This window comes from Hemiscyllium ocellatum, chromosome 35 (genome assembly GCF_020745735.1).
Source record: "Hemiscyllium ocellatum isolate sHemOce1 chromosome 35, sHemOce1.pat.X.cur, whole genome shotgun sequence".
NCBI classification, from domain to species: Eukaryota; Metazoa; Chordata; class Chondrichthyes; order Orectolobiformes; family Hemiscylliidae; genus Hemiscyllium; species Hemiscyllium ocellatum.
The window spans coordinates 39228488-39254093 of record NC_083435.1 but is presented as its reverse complement, the minus strand read 5'-3'; the positions used below and the strand labels follow the sequence as shown (position 1 = coordinate 39254093).

Sequence of the window (25606 nt, the reverse complement as noted above, 5' to 3'; positions counted from 1 at the left end):
CAAGTATTCCCTGTCAGTGCTACGTTCTCCACAGCCTCCCTACATTCTTGGACATCCTGAAAAACAGCTGGACTACAGGTCCGGATCCCATCGCCCTGCCAAATTAGTTTAAACCCCCCCAAAGAGTGCTAGCAAGCCTACCTCCCAGGATATTGGCGCCCTTCTGGTTCAGGTGCAACCCGTCCTGCTTGTACAGGTCCCACCTTCCCCAGAATGCAGTCCAATTGCCCAAATACCTGAAGCCCTCCCTCCTACACCATCCTTGCAGCCACATGTTCAACTGCACTCTCTCCCTATTCCTTGCCTCACTGTCACGTGGCACCGACAACAACCCAGAGATGACGACTCTGTCCGTCCTAGCTTTTAGCTTCCAGCCTAACTCCCTGAGCTCCTGAATGACCTTCCCACCCCTCTTCCTATCTATGTCGTTGGTGCCAATGTGCACCATGACTTCTGGCTGCACACCCTCCCCCTTAAGGATTCTGTCTCGGACCCTGGCAACCAGGAGGCAACAAACCAACCAAGACTCTCGCCCATGTCCACAGAATCGCCTGTCTGTCCCTATAACTATAGAGTTTCCTATAATTAGCGCTCTCCCCCTTTCCCTTCTGAGGCTCAGGGCTGGACCTTGTACCAGTGACCTGGTCACTACAGCTTACCCCTGCTAGCTGTCCCCCCCAACAGTATCCAAAGCGGTATACTTATTGTTGAGGGGAACGACCACAGGGGATCCCTGCACTGCCTGCTTCCTCTCCTTCTCCACTCAAATATCAATCACTTACCTTCCTGACCGGCTTTGTGCTCCGACTTCACTTCCGCCCAGCTCTCGCCGCTCTCTGCTGCAAAAAGACCATTGGCGTCGAGGTAAGTTCTCAAACCTTGGTAAGAGAGACTTCACAGATTTCACTGGCCTGAGATCACCTTTCTCTTATTCTGACACAATGTCAGATTGTCCATATCTTTCTGATTTGCCTCTTCCCTGAAGGGCAATATTTGAGATTGTAGAAAGTAGCTACATTGTAAACATCTGCTCACTCTCCAGTCTCCTTGCAGGAAACAGAGAGAGAGACAGTTAAATGAGGAAAAAGAAAGGACTTTCATCTGTTTCCTCACATAGGGGAATAGCAAACTGCACTCATTGGAACAGTCTCTAACTGTGGAGTCAGCCCCTTCAGCAAAGGAGTAGAGGGAGCTGGAAGAAATCATGTTTCATTTTCATGTATTATAGAAGGATTTCACCATATGACACTGCAGAGTACAGAGATGATAGACAACAAAGATACATCCTGGCCATGTACCAAGGAACAACTGCAGTAATATGGCGCAGCAGAGTAGGCAGCATCTGAGCTCCTATGTTGAAAATGTGTTGCTGGTTAAAGCACAGCAGGTCAGGCAGCATCCAAGGAATAGGAAATTCGACGTTTCGGGCATAAGCCCTTCATCAGGAATGAGGAGAGGGTGCCAGGCAGGCTAAGATAAAAGGTAGGGAGGAGGGACTTGGGGGAGGGGCGATGGAGCTCCTATGCTTGAGCTTGTCGTCTTCTTCAGCTTTCTCTTTTTTTCCCTTTTCTCCCCTTCTTCTTTTCTCAGTTTTATTTAGTTTTCGCTCCAACTTACTATATAAAGAGAGCTGTTCGGTAGGAAGGCTGCTTTGATGGGTTCCGGAGCAGTGGCAACATCTTCTGAGGCAATATAGCTACAGAGTCAGCTGGCATTTGAACCTGGAGTGGGACTCTCATTTCTGCATGGCCTGGGCTGGTGTCGCCTGGAGTGGGACTCTGGTGAAGGCATGGTGTGGGCTGGTGAAGCCAGAGTGGAACTCTGTCAGTGGCAGGGCTTGGGTTGGCGAAGCCTGGAGCAGGACTGTTGCATTCGAGAAGGAACAGTTTATTTTTTATTTTAATTTAATTAGAATGGTGCCTTTCTGCAGTGACTGTAATATTAAATACTATGACAATAAATAAATGATTCAACAACTGTGGAAAGATATTCAATCCCATTCCAACGTTGCTCAATGCAGAGAAAATTGGGAAGGAAAACCATCACCTGGAAATCAGTCCGTCAGTCAGGGGAGCTTTAACGTATCATCAGATTTGAAACTGGTCAGTAGTGTGGAGTCTTCCATCAGATCGAATCTTTCTGAAGGTTCAGCTTTGGGTGATTGGTGAGGGTTAGACTGGGAAGAAGTGTGAGTGGCTCCAAGTGTGGTGAGAGCTTCAATCATTCATTGAGCTTCGTGAACCTTTGACTGATTGCTACAGGTGTGACATGTCTGAGGAGGGCCTCACAGACTCATAAAATCCCCTAACACACAAGATACAAATTTTGTATACAGAGGAACCTCGACTATCTGGCATTCGATTAACCGAACTTTGGATCATCCGAAAAAGATAGCAAGGTCCCAATGAGTGTTATCTGGCATTGATTATCCAGCATTTGATTAACCAAACAAAATACTCGCCCCTCCTCCCTGGCTTCTTCGGATAATTGAGGTTCCTCTGTAATTGCTAACATAAGGAAAGCTATTTGCGGAAGAGAAAGCATTCAAATGTGAGCTTTGTGATAAAGCTTTTATAACATCTAAGAGGCTCCTGACACACCAGATGATTCACAAGGGACAAATCATTCAGGTGTGAGGCTTGTCAGAAAACATTCAACCATCAGTCCCATCTCGTAAGACACCAGGAAATTCATACAGTTCAGCAACATGGGAGAAACCAGTTGAGGTATGTCACTAGTCGTTCTCAGAGTTATCTAACATTCACAAACACCAATACATTCACAAGGGGAGAAACCATTTGTGTGCGAGGTATGTCACAAGTTGTTCTTCAAACAGGGAGAAACCATTCATAAACAAAGCATGTGACAACTCCTTCTCAGGTTTATTGAGTCTCTGCAGGTACCAAAGCATTCAGATGGGTCATTTACATGTGAAATGTATGACAAATTATTCTCAGATCCAACTACCCTGCACAAACACCAACGCATTCATAGAGGGGAGAAACCATTTAATTGTGACTTGTGTGTCAAATCATTCTTGCACTCATCAAATCTCTACACACACCAAATATTTCACACAGGAGAGTAGCCATTCATGTTTGAGATGTGTGAAAAATTATATTCAATCTCATCACACCCCTGCAGATATCAACATGTTTACACAGTGGGGAAATGGTTCACATAAGAGGTGTGTGAAGAAACATTCTTAATGTCATCACATTTTGTGCTCCCACGGGGGAGAAACCATTCTGGTGTAAAAATTACAATAGCTGTAACTGAGGTCATTGAATCTCTTGGTCCATTAAGATAACTCACAGAGGAAGAATCCTTCAAGGGTGAGCTTTACAATTCAGCTTTTCCAACATCTTTGACCCTCCTGGCACATGACAGGATTCACACAGGTGAGAAACCATTCAGTGTGACAAGTCTTTCATCCACTAAAGCACCTGATGGTGCACTCAATTAGTCACCCATTCAGGCGTGAGGCTTTTGCACAGTGAGAGTTTCTGCTGGTCCATCAATGCAGAGAAATCTTGTCTCTAAGTTCTGAAATAAAGCTTTCACAAAATTGTTTGACCTCTTGAAGTGTCACATGAGCATGCCTGGTCAAGCTATAGCCAGTCTCAGAGTGTGAATCTGTACACAATCTCACTACAGGATGTTCAGTGGGACAGGGACATAAAACAAGCAGCAGCTTTCACTCCCATCAAACAACTAATGATGCAGTATAGTGTCAGTGAAACAGGACTTGGAGTAACCCCCATGCAGTAAAGACAGCCCTTTGTGTTTGTATCCAGAGTGTTTACACAAACTGAATGCTGCTGGGCCAAAGAGCATCCTTCTACATCTTAAAATTCTATCATTGAAAAAAAATAGTCTGGTTATTGTCTCCACTTGTGAACGTTTTAATTAGTAGCTGTTTGGCAGAGAGGAAGTGATATAAAGTCTGATCACTGGCTAATTCTAAGCATCTTTCTCAAATTGTTTCTATTTACTCCAAACTTTTATAAAAGGATATTACTTCATTGCAGAGCTAGGAAAGGAAGCACTTGCATATCATTAACAGAGAGAACATCATTCTCTCTGAAGGAAGTTGAAGCTAATACTGAGTGTAAAATATTTCAAATTCAACAAGAAGCAACAGCATGATGTGCTCTGGAAGTCATCAGTCCAGCAGAGGCATTGTATCTAACAGACTTGCTCAGATCAAGCAAACTACAAAATGACGTGCAACTCTTCAAATATTACAGGAAGTTGGGTTAAAAGGATGACCTGAAATGATCAAAGGGACACAATTTGCTGAAACAGAAAATTGGACAAACAGAGATGGAGTGATTGCCTAAGATGTCATCTTGTACAAAGGGAGCAGGGTCATTATCCCTAAAGTGATGAGAAAAGTAATATTGAAACACATCCTACACAAACCATTAAGGAATTACGTCTAGTCTGAGGAAGGTAAGAGGAGTACTGTACAGGCCAAACATATGCAATGCCTGTTCTGAACATCAAGCTAGCAAGATAAGAGCTGCTCATGATACGTCTTCCCAGAATGACGATGATGAAGCTTTACTCTCACTGGAATTGATTATCTTGTCACAATCGAATACTATTCAGACGACAAGGAATGATAGTGGTCAACAACTCCCAAAAAGACTAAAATGTTTGGGAGTTGTTGACCACTATCATTCCTTGTCGTCTGAATAGTATTTGATTGTGACAAGATAGTCAGTTCCAGTGAGAGGATATAAGATGATTATTTAGTTAGAAATAGCATGCAAGGTTATGAAAATTGGAGAAGATTGGCACTCGGTAATGATGCTTGTTTGAAAAGTCAATGCAATCATGTTGGGCCGAACAATCTTCTTCTGTGCCATAAACATTCTGTGATTCTTAGATGAGTAACAATGACCCTTAATTCATGAATGGAAAAGTCAGACACCATGCATAGTTATGAAATTCAACACTGCACGCAACATCATACCACGTTTACTAAACTGGTCACTGGGATGATGGGGTTATCCTGTGATAAAAGGCTGAATAAATTGGACCTGTATTCACTGGGGTTTAGAAGAATGAAAGACAATCTCATTGAAACAGGCAGGATTCTTAAGGGGCTTGATAAGGTGGAAACTGAGAGACTGTTTCCACTGTTCATGGGGCAGCCACAGGACAATGGCACAACAATTTAGGGCTAACATTTTTTTTAATAGATCGAGGGGATGTGGGTATTGCTGCAATGGGCACTATTTTTTGTCCATCTTTAACTGCCTGAGAAGATGATGGTGAGTTGTCTTGTTAAACTGCTGTAGTCCATTTGATGTGAATCGATCCATGAAGCTGTTTTAGGAAGGGAATTCCAGGATTTTGAACCTGATACAGTGAAGGAACAGCAACACATTTTCAAGTTAGGATGGTGAGTAGCTGGAAGGCAGTTTGCGATAGTGTTGTCCTAATGTATCTGCTGTCCTTGTCCTTCTAATTATAAGTGGCTGTGCGTTTGGAAGGTACAATCAGGTGACTTTGTGAATATGGATCTTGCAATCGGTGTCAGTAAGAATATATGTTCATTATCATTGCTGTGGGTGTGGCAGCTTGCTGTACATAATTGGCTGCCATGTTTACTACATCATAACAAAGATTACACTTCAAACTACACTTCGTTGGCTGCAAAATCTTTTTTGGATGCCCTTAGCTTTTGAAAAGTGATATATAAATACAAATTTTTCTTTCCTGAGGAAACATTATATTTGCTGTGAACTAGCATTTATAACTTTTATGTATAAGTTATTAAGAAAAATAAAATTATTCAGCAATTGGTGTAGAAAGTATCCCAGCCCCCAGTAACCTTAACCAATATATTATGTACAAGACTGTTACTGTAGGATCCTGAGTTTTTCAGTGAAGTGAAGTACACCATAATAACAGAACAGATAGCTTCAGTTCAGCAAAAATACAAATTTATTGTGTGTTACAAATCTATAGAGGAGATTGATCAGACAAGCAACACAATATTCAATTTTCATCAAACTTTGAATCAACCAAAAAAACTCTTAAAAATAATTCAAGCTAATTCCCAAAACATGAAATTAATCTTGGAGGAGCAAAAAAGTGAACGTATCACACCATTATTACATTGTACTATGATGTGCTAAGGGAACTCAGGTTTGTAGAGGCTCACCCCATTCCCTCTTCATACCCAGGATAGCAGGCCTTTCTAACATTCCCCATGACACTAGTCAAACATTCATCACCTGTAGAGGATCTGTCTATAATTCACATTACCAGTTAAAGCAGGGCCCAATTCTACCCAATATCCACTCTGGGAGCTGGTTCACTTTACTAATACACATACACACAAACACGGACACACATCAGGGGAAACTTTCTCAGAATTCTACAGACAGAGGTTTATTTAAAATAACCTTGCTTTAGTCTGACTCCCAATTCCAATAGTTAGAAATGACACCAAACTTCAGTGACAAAAGGTGGAGCTAGATTCCATGATACAAACACACGAGTGGTTACAGAGATCCTGTGATCACGTGGGTCATGAATCAATCAACTTCCATTTCTAGAGCGACCTCTCCTCCAGATGGATTGAACCGCAACTTCTAATTCTCAACTCTATTCTTCAGCCCTCCATTCACCACAATGTTTCCGTAGCCATAAAAATCTTCTGGCTCAATATACTTATTAAATAAGAAAATCCGGATAAATGTGACTCACCTAAAGTAATGTTTTTAAAAAAAATTTTTATGAGGTGCTGACTAGGCCTGCATTTGTTCTCCATCTCTAACTGCTCTTGGGAAGGTGATGGGTGAGCTTCTATTTTCATTCAGTATAGTCCACATGGGATGGGTACAACACTGCTGTTCAGAAGGGAGTTCAAGAATTCTGACTAGATAACAGTGAGGGAAGAGCATTGTAGTTCCAAGTCAGGACGTGTGGGATTCAGAGGAAATCTTGCATCAGTTTGGCACACATGCCCTCATCTTTTAGAGTACTGAGTACAGGAGTTAGAATGTCATGACATGCACAAGGCATTGGAAGGGACACATTTGGAGTACACTGTATAATTCTGGTTGCCCAACTATAGGAGTCAGAGTCAAACTGCATGGAAACAGACCCTTCGGTCCAACCCGTCCATGCTGAACATAATCCCAAAATAAACTAGCCCTACCTGCCTGCTCTGAGCCCATATCCCTGCAAACCTCCTATTCCTGTATCGAAGTGTCTTTTAAACATTGTTACTATGCCCACATCCACCACTTCCTCAGCAAGTTAATTCCACATGCAAACCACCCACTGTAAAACATTTGTCCCTCGTATCTTTTTTAAATCACTCTCTCCTGTCACCTTAAAAATGAAGGATGTTATTAAACTGGAAAGAGTGCAGTAAAGATTTACAATGATGTTATTAAGACTGAGAGTTTCAGTTATAAACAGAGGCTGGTTAGGCTGGGACTTTTCTCCCTGGAGCACAGGAGGCTTAGGGGTGACCTTATACAGGTTTATTAAATCATGAGGGGCATTAATCAGGGAAATATTCAAGGTCTTTTTCCTGTGGTAGGGGAGTCCAATTCTAAACAGCATAGGTTTAAGATGAGAAGGGATAGATTTAAAAGGGATTTGAGGGGCAATTTTTTCACATAGAGGGTGGTGTATATGTGGAATGAGCTGCTAGAAGAAGGGGTACAGTCAAGTACAATTACAACATTTAAAAGGCACCTGAGTGGATATAGGAAGGGTTTAGAGGGATATGGGCCAAATGCTAGCAAATTTATTTATTTATTTAGAATATCTGGTCAGCAAGGACGCGTTGGACCAATGAGTCTGTTTTCATGCTGTACATCTCTATGACTCTAACTTATCAATCTCCATTTGAAATGTTCAGCTGATCTCTAGCTTCAATATATTTTTGTGCAGAGAGAGTTCCAGATTTCCACTCCCTTTTTTTTAAAGTGTTTGCTGACATCAACTCTGAACAGCCTCATTCTAATTTTAATGCTCTGCCTATTATTCTGGACTCTTCATGTTGATAACAGTTGTGGTACAGATCAACCATGATCTCATTTAATGGTGTAACAGGCTCAAAGGATGATTCCAGTTCCTACATTCCTTAAATTCCGTATGATTAATTGCTTCACTCTCATTTTCAGCAACTGGTCAGTGTTATTTTCTACAGCCTCAGCTGAGGTTATTTGTTGTGTCCTTACCTTTAGATCAGACGCTCTGGGTTCAAGACATACCTGTTCTAGAGGTGTTATAATCTGTCTGAACAGGTTTTTAAGAAAAATCTACAACCTCCTTATTGTACCCCATACCCTCTTCATCAGAAAGACATTAACATCCCCCTCTGTAACATTCCCCATTTTCAAAAGCCCAAATTAGTCTATCTGCTATTGAAAACCTCATGCATGTTGTTGCTTCTAGATAAGACTACACCATTCCAATGTTCTCCTATCCAGTCACATCTTCTATCTTTGTTAGCTCTAGTGATTTTTCCCTTGCAGTGTTCCAGTTTTGGCCTTTAGTACATCCCTTTCCCCCCATTCCCTCATGAAGGCATTGACAGTCATGCCAACAAGACTCCATACTTTACAATTACCACATCCAAATATTTTTTTTCTCTCTCTCCTTTACGACCCTTCTTAAATCCCAGCATTTCAATCATATTTTTGGTGAACCCCTCCTTATGTCTTATTCTCTACCTTTGTATTAATTTTTCTCCAGTTGTGATCTTATGAATCTGGTAAAGGCAATCTGTGGTTTACAAGTGGGTTCGATTCCTGATTATGTTTGTCAGTTGATTTGTATGCAAGTCAGAACACAAGAAAGTACAATGTATGTGCGGGTGAATATTGGATCTTAACCATTAGTACTCTGGGATCTTGTGCATAGGTATGAGTAATAGGAAATCAGAGCCTACAGTATAGGTATAAGCATTAGAATCCACTACAAGGCTAATGGTAATATTCTCGGTCAGGAAGCTGCTCTCAGGTGGAGGAGAGGGAGAGAAGGGAAGAGAGAGTTTCAGAAAGGTGGATTTTTGCAGTTAAAATAGACTGTGACATTAAAGATGAAGTTCTAAAGCTCCAAGTGTATATATATATATAGATGTTTAAATTGTGTTGACGAAGCTAAAATATCAAAAAATGTTGAGAATCAGGGTTCAAGCAACCCAGAAGTTGCAGGATATACAGGAAAGTCAGACCATATCTCAGTGGACTTGTGTCAATAAAGTGTGGCGCTGAAAAAAGCACAGCAGGTCAGGTAGCATCTGAGGAGGGGAAGGAGGAGGAGGACCCTTCATCAGGTGTGATGAGGATGAAGGGAGCTGAGAAACAAATAGGGGTGGGGTAAAAGTAGATGGGATGGCAATAGATGGGTGTAGATAAGAGGTGAAGGTGAGAAGGGTGGAGTGGATAAGTGGGAAGCAAGATGGACCGGTTAGGTTAGGGAAATGGTACTGAGTTGGAGGGTTTAATCTAGAATGGGCTTGGGGATATTTGGAAGCTGGTGAATTCAGTATTGAGGCTGTATGGTCGAAGGTTCCCGAGGTGGAAGATGAGGTGTTCTTCCTCCAGTTTGTGGATGGCCTTGTGAGGGCATTGAAGGAAGCCCAGAGTGGACATGTCATCGGGGGAATGGCAGGGGGATTTGAAATAAATGGCCACTGGATTGTGTGGTTGGTAGGTGTGTACTAGCAGAGGTGTTCCCTGAATCGTTCTGCAAGTTTGCACTCAGTATTTCAGATGTAGAGGAGACCACGTTTAGAGCAACGGATACAGTAAATAAGGTTCGAGGATATGCAGGTAAATCACTGCCAGATTTGAAATGAATCCTTTGGAGCCTTGGTCAGAGATGAGGGGGGAGGTGTGGACACAGGTTTTGCACCTTTTGTGGTAACAGGGGAGGGTGCCAGGTGTGAGGAGGGGGTTGTTGGGGAGTATGCACCTAACGAGGGAGTCTGAGAAAATGGACCCTACTGAACTTGTGTAACATGCCACACATTGACAGGTGAAGATCAAGTTTTAAGTGATGTTGTGTAATAAGCCTTGTTAGTTTTTTTTTATTCATGTGGAAGTCACTGGCTGGGCCAACACTCATTATCGCCCATCCCTAATTGTACATCAGAAAATGATGGTGAAATGCTTCTTGAACAGCTGAATACCATGTGCTACAGGTAGACTTTTAATGTTGTTGGAGAGTGAGTTCAGAATTTAAATGTAATGACAGTGAAGGTACAGCGATATATATCTAAATTAAGATGGTGTTTCTCTTGGAAGGGAATATGCAGGTAGCAGTATTCCCATTCATCTGCTGCCCTTGTCCTTCTAGAAGGCAGTGGATGCGGGTTTGGAAGGTGCTATTGAAACAGCTTGAATTCGCATTTTATACCAAAAGGCCTAGGAGCAGAAGTAAGCCCATTGAGTCTGCACTTCTATTCAGTGAGGTTATGGCTGATCTGATAATCTTCAATTGCACTTTCCTGCCTTTTCCCCCCATAACCCTTGACTCCCTTATGCTGAATTAGTAACTGTTCTTTCTTGCCAATAAAGTTATTCTTCAACAATAATTTTCTTACTCTGTACAGGGTTCAAATCTTGCCTTTTTAGCAATTGATGAATCTGTAGTTTTGCTCTTGTAAGTAATTTGTAAGGACAATATTTGGTCCTCCCTAACCTATCCAATGAAATAATTTGTCCACATAAACACAAATTAAGCTCCATCATTTCATCCAAAGGTCTGTATGCACTCTAAAGTGTACACATTCAGTTCTTCCAACATAACAGCAAAATAATGTTAATGCTGCAACTTGGTATTTATCACAGGATGTCAAGATCAGTGCATTCATTTCTGTGCAACACCTGCATGAGAAGTTATAAACTGTCATTGAATGCAGGTCTTGACAATATTACAGACAATTGATCTGGAACAGATCTGAACTAATTAAACAGGAAATTCAGAAACAATTGTTTGATAAAATTATATTGAAAAAGGAATTAATTCACAAGCAAATTTAAAGTTTGAAAGTTTCTTATGCACCAAGGTACAGATGCAGAAAAACTTTTAAACATACTTGCATGATTTCATTATGTGTTGTGAGTGGTATTGTACTGAATTCTCAGGATTATGCAAACTATATTACTCCCGAAAAAATATACAGGAAATTATTTTTTTGTTATTTGTATAATTTATTGGTTTGGAAAGACAACTCGTCTGGCTGAAATCAGAAAAAAAAAGTTACAGATCTTTATACTTCGTGTTCATCCTCAAAGGAAGATCCAATCTGTAGTTGCATGATTTTCACATGGGTAGGAGAACAACATAGGTCCGAAATCTACCCAGTCAGAGTACCAATTGGAGCCCATGGTGTTGCCACCAATCTGATCCAGAAAAGCCATGCAGTGAAGAGTATTGAGTATGGGAGTTGGGAAGTCATGGTGTGGCTGTACAGGACATTGGTTATGCCACTTTTGGAATATTGTGTGTAATTCTGGTCTCCTTCCTATCAGAAGGATGTTGTGAAACTTGAAAGTGTTCAGAAAGGATTTACAAGGATGTTGCCAGGGTTGGAGGATTTGAGCTACAGGGAGAGGCTGAATAGGCTGGGGCTGTTTTTCCTGGAGCGTCAGAGGCTGAGGATTATAGAGGTTTATAAAGTCATGACGGGCATGGATAGGATGAAGACAAGGTCTTTTCCCTGGGATGAGGAGTCCAGGGTGAGGGGGTAAGATATAAAATGGAACTAAGGGGCAACTTTTTCACACGGGGGTGGTACATGTATGGAATGAATTGCCAGAGGAAGTGATGGAGGCTGATACAATTGTAACATTTAAAAGACATCTGGATGGGTATATGAATAGGAAGGGTTTAGAGGGATATGGGACAAGTGCTGGCAAATGGGACTAGATTAGGTTAGGATATCTGGTTGGCATGGACAAGTTGGTCTGTTTCCATGCTGTACATATCTATGACTCTAAGTGAATAAGTTAGAAGGAGTCAGAGTTGCTATATCTTTCCATCATTTAGCATACTATGAGTCTCTCCCGCTCTTACCAGCTGCCATCGGAAGGTATGTTGAAAGGATTTCCAAGTTGACACTTCAACGATTTGGCTGTATTATGACATTTTTTGTGGTCATCAAGTTTGACCAAAATCTTCTGGCTCAGAGGCAGAGGCACCACTGACTGTACCACAAATCATTGGATGGAAATAAGGTTTTACAATATCAAAATGTATACTTTACAGAATATCAATATAGAATTGTAAATTATAAAATCTTGTGAGGTAAGTGACACGAGCTGACTTTTCAGATCTGGAATTTGGATAGAATCAACTGAGTTAAAAGGAGACAGAAATTATTATAATTTCATACATTATAATAATTCCTAATGTTGCAGGAAATTACACTGCCACATTGAAGGGATATGGAGAAAACATGCTTTGGAATAGAAGTTACAGCAGCAGAAACAAGAGCCGGTGGAGTCGTAGAATTAAAATGTCAAATGGTTTTGTATTGTGGAACTGGTTGAACCAGGTCAAAGTGAAGCTTCTTTCTCGGGGATACAGACAATTTGGCAGTTTTATTTCCTAGTGCTGAGACCTGCAACTGACACCATCAAAATACAAAAAGAAGCAAATCCTTGAAAACAGCAACTACGAAATCAAAATACTCAACCATTGTAGCTGGGATTTGCCAATTCTGGAAAGCAATGTGAAATGTCAATTATTTCACTTGAAACACAAATAATCTGTACCTAAATAAGGCTGGGTTCAAGTCCTACCCGATCAAGATATGCCTTATATCTGACGTTGTGTAAAACAATCTACAGACGACATGGAGCTCAACCTTCCTGCAAATAGCTATTGAACAGGGATATTGTGAGATTTGAGGGAAATTCAACTTGCTTTCAGAGCTGCAACAAGTACAGCTGCTTCGGGAGATGAAAACGAGGGAAAAGAAAGAGGACCAACTTGTCGGTGGACTCTTGGAGGGGAATGGGATGAAGCGGCTGCGATGTCAATCATCCGCCCGAGCGCACCGCCCACGTGCATCACTGGCCGCTCGGGCCCGCGCGCTCTCAGAATCAAACACCCCCAATGGTTGTAGCAAGCGGCAGGACACTCCCTACCGTCAAATTCTGCTAAAGATCACACAACACCAGGTTATAGTCCAACAGGTCTAATTGGAAGCACACTAGCTTTCGGAGCGTCGCTCCTTTATCACCCGATAAACCCGATAAGGAACGACAGTCCGAAAGCTAACGCTTCTAATTAAACCTGTTGGACTATAACCTGGTGTTTTAACTTTGTACACGCCAGTCCAACACCGGCATCTCCAAGTCAAATTCTGCGGACGGGCGAGCTCTCCACTGCTGTCCCTCACTGCGAACACACCAGCACGGATAACGTAGCTTTACATTTGTCAGCATCTCACCTACGGCTGTGACAGTCTGAGGAGACTTCTGCGAGCGCGACGACTACGTACACATGCTTCTGATTGGATAGGGGATGTCAATCAATCAGAGAGCCCACCCACTCTGCCCATTGTCTCCTCTTCCTCTTCCAGAGCTGGTTCACTTCCTATAGGGACTGAAAACCAAGTGAGGAGATGGTGAGTGAAGGGGCAGCTTTTATACAAATTGTATCCCATAATATCCACACCAATCTTCAGGCAGTCTGACTATCTTGTGGGTAATCAGGGGTGGAAATGTCCCTTATGCTGTGTGAGAAGATCCAGCTGAGAGAGCTGTTTACTCGGTGCTTTGTGCTGAACTGTGTGACTGGAGCTGTGTGTTGGATATTGAGTGTGTTTATTGGAAGCATTTCCCTCTGATTTCCAGGCTGAGTTTTGTTGATGGCTTATTGCTGAATATGTGACGATGAGGTGTAATTATCTGGGAATTTGATGTGGTGGTATTGTGGTAATGTCACTTCTTCAGATATGAGTTTAAATCCCATTGCGAATATTTCAATTAAGTTTTTAAATATTCCTTTAAGGAAGGAGATCTGCCGTCCTTACTTGGTCTGGGTCACCTAACCTCAGGGTCACAACAATGTATCTCTTAACTATCCCCAGAAATAGTCGATTAAGCCTCAGTTGTATCAACAGTCTACAGAAAGGAGTTAAAATCTCGCAGAAAAGACAAAGACAAAGGCATAGTCAACCCAGTTAACCATGCAAAAATCCCCCGGACAAATATCTAAGGCATTGTGCCAAAATTAGGAGAGCTGTCTCGCAGAATAGGTGTCCTACAAAACATGTTTTGTTTTCATGATAAGTCTTAAGTTCCAGCACAAAAAAGCTGGCATTTGGTCTGTTTCTTGTGTTTTGCCATATGAGCTGGCTGCTGAGATTACTTTGCTGATCCATGTCATTTTTGGTAACAGCCACGTTTCCATCTAGATCTTGTCTGATCAATTACAATAGGATTGACTTTTTCCAAGTAAGACTCACTTGGAATGCCTGATGAAACACCTTCATAAGTACTTTCCATTTGTAGGAGACTCTTATTTCCTAATTTATTTTTCCCACAAGCCATTCCTCAAGACCTCCAGATATAAACCTAGCCTTGACCTTATAAATCCTATCTGGTAAGACCTTTCCATAAAAGTCTGTGTGACAGTACAGGTTGACCTCCAATGTCAGTTTTATTTTATTCATTTGTTTGATGTGAGCATTGCTGGCTGGCATTGCATTTATTGCCAATCCCTAGTTGCATTTCAGGAGGTAGTGGTGGTGAGGTGCCTTCTTGAACCACTGCAGTCCACCTGCTGAAGGTTGACTCACAATGGCATTAGGGCTGGAATTTCAGGATTCTGGTCCAGGATAAGTGATTATATTTCCAAGTAAGGATAGTGAGTGCCTTGGAGGGAGGCTTGAAGGTGGTGGTGATCCTGCTACCCTTATCCTTCTAGATGGAAGTTGTCATGGGTTTGGAAGGTGATGTCTGAGGATCTTTGGTGAATTTCTGCAGAGCATCATGTACATAATACACAAGCTGTGATTGAGTGTCGGTGATGGAGGAAATGGATGCTTGTGGATTTTGTGCCAATCAAGCGGGCTGGTTTGTCCTGGATGGTATCAAGCTTCTTGAATATTGTTGGAGCTACAATGTTCCAGCAAGTGGGGAGTATTCCATCACACACCTGGCTTATGCATTATGGATGGAGGGGATTCAGGAGGTAAGTTACTCACAGCCATATTCCCAGCCTCTGACTTGCTCTTGTAGCCACTTCTGTTTATGTAGAGAGTCCAGTTGAGTTTCTGATCAATGCTAACCCCAAGGATGTTAAAAGTGGGGGATTCAGTGCTGGTAACACCATTAATGTCAAGGGTCAGTGGTTAGATTGTCTCTTATTGGAGATGGTCACAGCCTGGCATTTGTGTGACATGAATGTTACTTGCCACTTGTCAGCCCAAGCATGGATATTGTTCAGATCTTGTTGAATTTGTACATGGACTGCCTCAGTATTTGAGGAGGCACAAATGGTGCTGAACGTTATCCAATCATCAGTGAACATCCCCACTTCTGACCTTATCATGGAGGGATGATCATTGATGAAGCACCTAAAGGTGGTTGGACACTACACTGAGGAACTCCTACAGTAATATCCTGGAGATGACACAACTAATCTCCAACAATAACAACCATCTTCCTTCATCTGGAGGTCTTGAGGAATGGCTTGTGGGAAAAATAAATTAGGAAATAAGAGCCTCCTATACCATCTCACTGGTATAGCTCCAACCAGTGGGTAGTTTGCCCCCAATACCCATTGATTTCAGTTTTGCTAGGGCGTCTTAATGCCACACTCAGTTGAATGTAGCCCAGATGTCGAGGGCTGTTGCTGTCACCTCACCTCTGGAATTCAGCTCTTTGGTTCATGTTTGAACCAGGGCTGTCATGAGGTCAGGAGCTGAGTGGCCCTGGCGAAACCCAAGCTGAATTGCTGAACACGTGCTGTTTGACAACACTATTGATGACACATTCTATAACTTTACTGATGATTAACAGCAGACTGATGGGGTGGGAATTGGCCATGTTAGATTTGTCCCTGCTTTTTATACACAGGACATACCAGGTAATTTTCCACATTGTCAAGTAGATGCCATTGTGTTATGGACAAGGCCAGACCCCTTCAAAACACTTTAAGAAGGGAGCTTGCATCCTAACTTTTTCTTATTTTCAAGGCAGATGTAAAGTGGATATTCCAGGAGTGAATGCAGCTGGTCAAACCACTCAGCTTTAAGCAAAACAGAATTTATTAACATACTACAGTTGAAACACTAACAAAAGAAAACAGCATTTAGAATAACTTAACTAATTGGAAACCCAAGCAATTTGAAATCACAACTTAACAAAGGAGCTGTTCCAATACTCTCAACACCCCTTGGCAAATGGTAGATTCAAACTCAGTTTCTTACAGGCAAGAGAGAAGAGTGAGGCAAGAAATATCTGTTGAAAGATGAAACTTTTTCTTTCACGTTAACAGTTTCTCTGCTACCAGCAGTTTCTGACTGTATACTAAAACAAACTAAGCTAGAAAGAAAAACCTGAACCTGGAAAACTGGACACTCATCTGCCATTGTTTAAAGTAGCCACTTCCAGATATATCAGCACCTCTGCTCTATGATCCCTCTTGAAAAAAAAGTACAAAATAACCTTGTTAACAGGGCAACATTGTCACACCTTCCTTCCCCACCCCCCCCAACCCCCCGCTTAAAAAAAGATTTTATATACCAAGATGGCTTCATCTTGAAATCTTTTAGTCTTACCTTGTTAGTAAACTGTAATACTATACATTAACTATAACCATACAAACATGCACTACTATATTCTATTTCAGTCTGTTTACTCTTGCCACTGAACACCTCCATTTCTCATCCAAGTCTCAACAATGCATCGGCGATCACGTTTTCCCACCCTGCCACGTGTACAACTTTCAGATTGAATGGCTGCAATAATAAGCTCCATCTAAACAGTCTGGAATTTTGTCCTTATGTTTTTCCAAAAACTTGAATTGGTAATGATCAGTATATACGATTGTCTCAGACACATTACTGACATAAATGTTGAAATATTGTCATGCAAACACCAAGCTCAAAGTCTCCTTCTCAATTGTCAAATATTTCTTTTGATAAATGTTCAGTTTCCTGGAGAAATACCCAATAGGCCTTTTTGTCTTTTTGTTGTCTTTTTGTAAGAGTGCAGCACCAAAATCCACAACACTTGCACTGATAGCCACCTTAAATTAGGTTTGGTGTAATTAGGTTTGGTTAATACTGAAGCAGTGTTTAACACGGCTTTCAGGCTGTCAAACATATTTTGACAGTCTGCCATCCATTGAAGCTTCCTGCTTTTCTTCAGTAACTCAGTTAATAGAGCAGCTATTCTCGGCACCTGTATTTTTATGACTCCTCTTGATAAAAACCAAGGACAAAATAACCTTGTTGAAGGGGCAGCATCATCACAATTGTTGTAACTGTACCAGAACAGCTTGGCTAGGGGAGCAGCAGTTCAGGAGCACAAACCTTCAGTACTATTGCCAGAATATTGTCAGGGCCCATAGTGTTTGCAGTATCTTGTGTCTCCAACCATTTCTTCTTGTCACATGGAGTGGATGAAATTGCCTGGAGACTGGTACCTGTAATGCTCTGGACCACTGGAGGAGGCTAAGATGGATCATCCATTTCTGGCTGAAGACTGCTGCAAAAGCTTCAGCCTTATCTTTAGCACTGACATGCCAGGCTCTTCTATCATTGAGATAGGGATATTTGTGGAAGCCTCCTCCTCCAATGAGTTGTTTAATTGTTCACCACTATTCACGACTAGATGTGGCAGGACTATAGAGTTTAGATCTAGTTTGTTGGTTGTGGGATCGCTTAGCTCTGTCTGTCACTTGCAGCTCATGCTGTTTGGCATGCGAGTAGCCTTGTTTGGTGGATTTACCAAGTTGACACCTCATCTTCAGGAATGCCTGGTGCTACTCCTGGCATGCCCTCCTTCACTCTGCTTTGGACCATGGTTACTCCCCAGCTTGATAGTAATGGTCAGTTTGGGGATTTGCAAGCCATGAGGTTACAGATTGTGCTGCAGCACAATTCTACTACTGTTGATGACCCACAGTGCCTCACGGATGCCCAGTCTTAAGATGCTGGATCTGTTTGAAGTTTGTCTCATTTAGGACAGTGATAGTGCAATATAACACAATAAAGGTTATTCTCAATGTAAACACGGGACTTTGTCTCCACAAGGACTGTACAATGGTCATAGTTTCCAATATTGACATGGACAGATGCACCTGCAATTGACAGATTGGTAAGGATAAGGTCAAGTATGCTTTTTCTTGTTAGTTTCCTCAGCTGCTAGACTACATCTGTGGCAAGAGATATGTCCTTTCAGACCTGACCGGCTTGATCAGTTGTACTGCTGCCAAGCCATGTGGTGGTGGATATTGAAATCCCTCACCTTGAGTACATTTTGTGCCCTTGCCATCTTCAGTGCTTCCTCTGAATTTTGTTCAACATGGAGGACGGTATGGATAATGAGCAGGTTTCCTTGCCCATGTTTAACTTCATGCCACGAGATTTTATGAGGTCCAGATGTTGAGGACTCCCAGGGCAAATCCCTCCTGACTGTGCCACAACCTCTACAAAACTTTATGGTTTTGTGACTGTTAGTTTTTCTTTTATTGTCTTTAATTTTGTTAATAGCCAATAATGCCTTGGGATCATGGAGATAACTACTTTTATCCTTTTGCATGAGAAAGGTCACCATTATCATGCTGCGCTGCCACCATAAATGGTTGCAGCCTCTTTTCTGTTGTTGAGATCTCTCTGAACAATTCCTTTCATAGTTGTCTGTGGAAATTCTCTCTAATGCAAGTGACCTTTTCCTCCAAGAATGTATCTTCCAATTCAGTAATAAAATTTGAGTCATGTTTAGTTCTCCACTTTTGTACTATCTGCTGACAATATCACTTCTTTGACACTTGGCTAGATTTTGCGCATCCATGGACTTGCCTACAAATCCCACCAGTCATCTTAACTTGCTAGGCTGGAACACTGCCTGGCAGCCTTTCAGAAAATTATCGCCACATGAAATTAGTTTTTCATGTCGTTCATGACCAGCACTTGTACCAGTATTTCTTGAACTCTCAAATTCTGCCCCCTGACTGCACATTGTAGCTATGACATGGAGCTGCCGGTGTTGGAATGGGGTGGACAAAGTTAAAAATCACACAACACCAGGTTATAGTCCAACAGGTTTATTTGGAAGCACTAGCTTTCGAAATGCTGCTCCTTCATCAGGTAGTTGTGGAACAGGATCATAAGACACAGAATTTATAGCAAAAGATCATGCAACTGAAATGATATATTGAACAAGCCTAGATTGCTGTTAAGTTTTCCAATGATTGTAAGTAATCTAATGTGGAAACAGGCCCTTCGGCACAACAACTCCACACTAACTCTTCGAAGAGCAACCCACCCAGACCCATTCCCCAACATTTACCCCTTCACCTAACACTACGGGCAATTTAGCATGGCCAATTCACCTAACCTGCACATTTTTGGACTGTGGGAGGAAACCGGAGCACCAGAGGAAACCCACGCAGACAGGGGGAGAATGTGCAAACTCCACACAGACAGTTGCCTGAGGCGGGAATTGAACCCGGTCTCTGGCGCTGTGAGGCAGCAGTGCTAACCACTGTGCCACCCAAAATCTACTCAACCTCACTTCACAGCTAGTGCCCTCTATACCAGGCAACATCCTGGTGAACATCCTCTGCACTTTCTCCAAAGCATTCACAACCTTTTGGCAATATGGCGACCAGAACTGAACACTGTATTCTAAATATGGCCAAACCAAAATCTTAGACAACTGTAATATGACCTGCCAACTCTTGTACTCAATACTCCGTCCAATGAAGGAGAGCATGCCGTATGCCTTATTGACCATTCCATTGACCTGCATTGCCACCTGAACACCCAGATCTCTCTATATATCAATTTTTCCTGGGACTTTTCCACTTACTGCATAATTCGCTCTTGAATTGCATCATCCAAAATGTATCACCTTGCATTTGCCCAGATTGAACTCCATCTGCCATTTCTCCACCCAACTCTCCAATCTGTATTCTCTATAGTCCCCTTCACTATCTGTTGCTTCACCAATCTTAGTGTCATTTGCAAACTTGCTAATCAGACCACCCATCTCACCCATTTTCTCTGACTCCACGCATAACTTTCCTCCTTTGTCCTTGAGTGGGCCAACCCTTCTCTAGTTACCCTCTTCCTCCTTATATATGAATAAAAGTCTTTTGGATTTTCCTTAACCCTATTTGCGAAAGGTATTTCACGACCCCTTTTCCTCATTTCAGATTGGTTCTACATTCCCTAGATTCTTCCAAAGCTTCATCTATCTTCAGTCGCATAGACCTTATGCATGCTTCCTTTTTCCACTTAGCTAGTCTCATAATTTCACCGGTCATCCATGGTTTCCTAATCTTGCTTTTTCTATCCCGCATTTTCACAGGAACATACCCCTCCACTCTAATCAACCTCTCTTTAAAAGCCTCCCACATATCAACTGTGAATTTACCTTCAAACAGCTGCTCCCAATCTACATTCTCCAGCTCCTGCCAAATTTTGGTGTAGTTGACCTTCCCCCCAGTTTAGCACTCTTCCTTTAGGACCACTCTCAATTTTTGTCCATAAGTATTCTAAAACTTACAGAATTGTGATCACTATTCCCAAAGTCATCCCCTACTGAAACTTTAACCACCGGGCCAGATTCATTCCCTAAAGCCGGGTCCAGTATGGCCCCTTCCTGAGTTGGACTATTTATATGTTGTTCTAGAAAATCCTCTGGTTGCTCCTTACAAGTTTTGCTCCATCTAGCCCTCTAACCATAAGTGAATCCTGGTCAATGTTGGGAAAATTAAAATCTTCTATCACCATCACCCTGTTGCTTCTCATAATCTGTTCACATATTTGTACCTCTACCTCACAGTCTCTGTTGGGAGGCCTGTAGTACAGCCCAACATTGTTACTACACCATTCCTGTTTCTAAGTTCTGCCTATATTGCCTCACTGCTTTCCTTCAGCACAGCTCTCATATCCTCTTTGAGCAGTATTGCAACTCCTCCATCCCTTTTATCTCCCTCTCTATCCTGCCTGAAGCATTGATATCTTGGGATATTTAGTTGCCAATCATGCCCTTCCCTCAACTAAGTAATAGCAATGACATTATACTCTCAGGTACTAACCCAAGCCCTAAATTCATCTGCCTTACCGACTATACTTCTTGCATGAAAAGGAATGCACCTTAGATCCCTTTGCATTCATCATCTGCTCCTTGCGTACTCTTCCCCTTAGTCACGCTGACTTTATAGTCATTTGGTTCCCATACTGCTGCCACATTAGTTTAAACCTTCCCCAACAGCGTTAGCAGAAGCATTCCCAAGGACATTGGTTCCAGTCTGGCCCAGGTGTAGACTGTTCAATTTGTAATAGTCCCACTTCCCCCAGAACTGGCCCCAATGTCGCAAAAATCTGAACCCTCCCTCCTGCACCATCTCTCAGGTCATGCATTCATCTTGCCTATTCTTTCATTTCTACTCTGACTAGCACGTGGCACTGGTAGCAATCCTAAGATTACTAACTCTGAGGTCCTACTTTTTAACTTGGCTCTTGACTCTTGACAGCAGAGTCAGCCACAGTGCTGTGAACCTGGCTACTGATGCCTTCCTCTGGTGAGCCAGCTCCCCCAATAGTATCCAAAAAAGTATACCTGTTTTGGAGGGAGATGACTGCAGGGACACCTCTACTGCCTTCCTGCTCTTTCTCTGCCTTTTGGTCACCCATTCCCTTTCTCCCTCAGCAGACCTAATCTGCGGTGTGACCAGTTCACTAAACAGGCTATCCATGACCCCCTGAGCATTATGTATGCTCTAAAGTGAGTCCATCCGCAGCTCTAAAGCTATCATGCAGTCTAACAAGAGCTGCAGCTGGATGCACTTCCTGCACGTGAAGGAGTCAGGAAAATCAACTGTGTTTCTGAGCTCCCACATTGAGCAAGAGGAGCATAACATGGGTCTGAGACCTCCTGCCATTTTTAATCTTACAATTGGTAAGATTAATCACACGATTGGTTAAAAAAAAACAAACAGAAATATCCTTAACCTATCAACACACCGCAGAGTTCTTTTCTTTTGGTTAAAGGAGGAGGGTGGATGGGAGTCACTATATGTATAGTGTCTTGGGTTCAGCCACTGCCCAAATATATCGGATCATTCACTTTCCCAGAGTGTATTTCGACCACTCCCACTCAGCTCCTCACTCTCACTGCTCCTGCCACTGCTGCAAATGAAGGCCGCTGATGCCTAAGGTAAGTACTTTTAAGGGGGAAATTTACCCACCCAGCAGCCCCTGGTCCTTGTTCTCTCGCTGCTACTGAAAAAAAGCGATATTGAAGGAAATTTGGTTTCTGGCCAGAGACTGACATGGGCTGTACCCATCACTCACCTACAGGGAATGCATTATCTTGCCACTGTCATTTGCAACTTACAATTCAGCTGATCCGTGAATATTGAGTGCAAGATCTTATAAATTATTACATGCACTTGCTGCAGCAGGATACACTGTCTATGTTTTATGTGACCCAAGGCCTGTGATGACCCACTTTTCAATTATTTTATCTGCTTATCATTTGTCTGTCCTTGTTGTTTATCACCATAGAAATACTGGACCTAGTCACCATAATTGTTGCTCATAATGTAATCAATAAATATTCCTATCCTTGCCCTAAATCTTCAGATCCATGACTTCACTAAATTCCCAAGCTAAAGAAACATTTGATAAAGACTCCCAATCACCTTCTGAGGACCCTTTCTCCCATCTCCAACCTTCCTCTTTTTCTTGGACACACCCTTCTAGCCCTTACCCACCCTAGACCTTTTTGTCCCTGACTGCTGGCACGACATCAGCCGCCTTAATTTCTCCATCCGCTTCACACGCTCCAACCTCACCCCCTCCAAACGTTCAATGCTCCACTGTCTCCGCATCAATTCCCATTTCACTATCAAACCCGCTGACAAAGATGGGCAGTGGTAGTCTGGAGGGCAGACTTTGATGTCATAGAGGCCGTATGCCCGCTCTTCACCACCATGTCCTACCTCTGCCTTGGCTATGACCCCACCTTGCCCCTTCAGGCCAACAAATCCCACACAGTCTGTGACCTCATTGCCTCTGATGGTCTAACCTCCACCGCTTGAAACCTCAGTCCCCGAGACCCTCTCTGCCCGGTTCTACCTGCTTCCCAAGATCCACAAGCTCAAATACCCATTGCGTCCAGGTGCTTCTTCCCCAACAAACTCATTTAGAGTCATAGAGTCACAGAGTCATAGAGATGTACAACATGGAAATAGACCCTTCGGTCCAACCCGTCCATGCCGACCAGATATCCCAACCCAATCTAGTCCCACCTGCCAGCACCCAGCCCATATTCCTCCAAACCCTTCCTATTCATATACCCATCCAAATGCCTCTTAAATGTTGCAATTGTACCAGCCTCCACCACATCCTCTGGCAGCTCATTCTATACACGTACCACCTCTGCATGAAAACATTGCCCCTAGGTCTCTCTTACATCTTTTCCTCTCTCACCCTAAACCTATGCCCTCTAGTTCTGGTCTCCCTAATCCCGCGGGAAAGACTTTGTCTATTTATCCTATCCATGCCCCTCATAATTTTGTAAACCTCTATAAGGTGCTTCAGGGAAAACAGCCCCAGCCTGTTCAGCCTCTCCCTATAGCTCAAATTCTCCAACCCTGGCAATATCCTTGTAAATCTTTTCTGAACCTTTTCAAGTTTCACAACACCTTTCCAAGAGGAAGGAGACCAGAATTGCATGTAATATTCCAACAGTGGCCTAACCAATGTCCTGTACAGCCGCAACATGACCTCCCAACTCCTGTACTCAATACTCTGACCAATAAAGGAAAGCATACCAAACGTCTTCTTCACTATCCTATCTACCTGCAACTCCACTTTCAAAGAGTTATGAACCTGCACTCCAAGGTCTCTTTGTTCAGCCACACTCCCTAGGACCTTACCATTTAGAGTATAAGTCCTGCTAAGATTTGCTTTCCCAAAATGCAGCACCTCGCATTTATATTAATTAAACTCCATCTACCACTTTTCAGCCCATTGGCCCATCTGGTCCAGATCCTGTTGTAATCTGAGGTAACCTTTCAGAAAGCCAGTTTCCAATCCAAACTGCTAAATCACCCTCAATTCCATGCCTCTGCATTTTCTCCAACAGCCTACCATGTGGAACCTTATCAAAGGCTTTACTGAAGTCCACATATACCAGGTCAACTGGCCTACCCTCATTTACATGCTTGGTCAATGAGGTTTGTGAGACACAACCTGCCCTTGATGAAACCATGTTGACTATCTGAAATTAAATTGCTGTTTGCTAGATGATTATAAATCTTATCTCTTATAATCCTTTCCAAAACCTTTCCTACAACAGAAGTAAGGTTCAATGGTCTATAATTACCTGGGTCATTTCTACTGTCCTTCTTGAACAAGGACACAACATTTGTAATCCTCCAGTCCTCTGGTACTAAACCTGTACACAATGGAGACTCAAATATCAAAGCCAAAGGCTCTTCCATCTCCTCCCTAGCTTCCCAGAGAATCCTCAAATAAATCGCATCCGGCCCAGGGGACTTGTCTTCTTTCACTCCTAGAACTGATAACACCTATTCGTAACTAACTTCAATCCTTTCTAGTCTAATATCTCGTACCTCATTCTTCTCCTCTCCAACATTCTCCTTTTCCTAAGTGAAAACCGATGAGAAATGTTTGTTTAGCACCTCTCCAATCTCCACAGGGTCCACACTCAACTTCTCACTTCTGTCTTTGACTGGCCCTATTCCTACCCTAATCATCCTTTTATTCCTCACATATCTATAGAAAGCTTTAGGATTCTCCTTTATTCTATTTGCTAAAGACTGCTCGTGTCTTCTCTTTGCTCTTCTTAACTCTCTCTTTAAATCCCTCCTCGCTAATCTTTAACTCTCCATCGCCTCATTGAACCATCTCATCTCAATGTTACATAAGCCTCTTTCTTCCGCTTAACAAGAGGTGCAATTTCTTTAGTAAACCACGGTTCCCTTACCTTATCACTTCCTCCTTGTCTGAGAGGGACAGACCTATCAAGGACACGCAATGTCTGTTCCTTAAACCACATTTCCATAGTCTGCATCACCTCCATTTTGCTACCCTATTCTATGCATCCTAATTCTTGCCTAATCGCATTATAATTCCCCTTGCCCCCTCGACAACTCTTGACCTGTGGCATGTACCTATCCCTTTCCATCGCTAAGCTAAATGTAACTGAATTATGGTCACTCTTTTCAATGTGCTCACCTACAACTAAGTCAAACACCTGGCCTGATTCGTGACCAAGCACCATATCCAGTGTGGCCTCCCCTCTTGTTGGCCCTTCAACGTACTGTGTCGGGAAACCCTCCTGTACACATTGGACAAAAACTAATCCATCCGACGTACTAAATACAGCATTTCCAG

At 42.5% G+C, this 25606-nt stretch overlaps 1 protein-coding gene across 1 annotated transcript in view; it reads right to left on the bottom strand.

Moving 5' to 3' along the window:
* LOC132832641 (zinc finger protein 271-like) overlaps nt 1-25606 on the bottom strand; it is an 88178-nt gene that overhangs the window by 45398 nt on the left and 17174 nt on the right. Inside the window, exon 2 of the mRNA XM_060850722.1 lies at nt 783-839. The gene's annotated coding sequence lies outside the window, so the exon portion shown is untranslated. The remainder of the gene's footprint in view (nt 1-782; nt 840-25606) is intronic.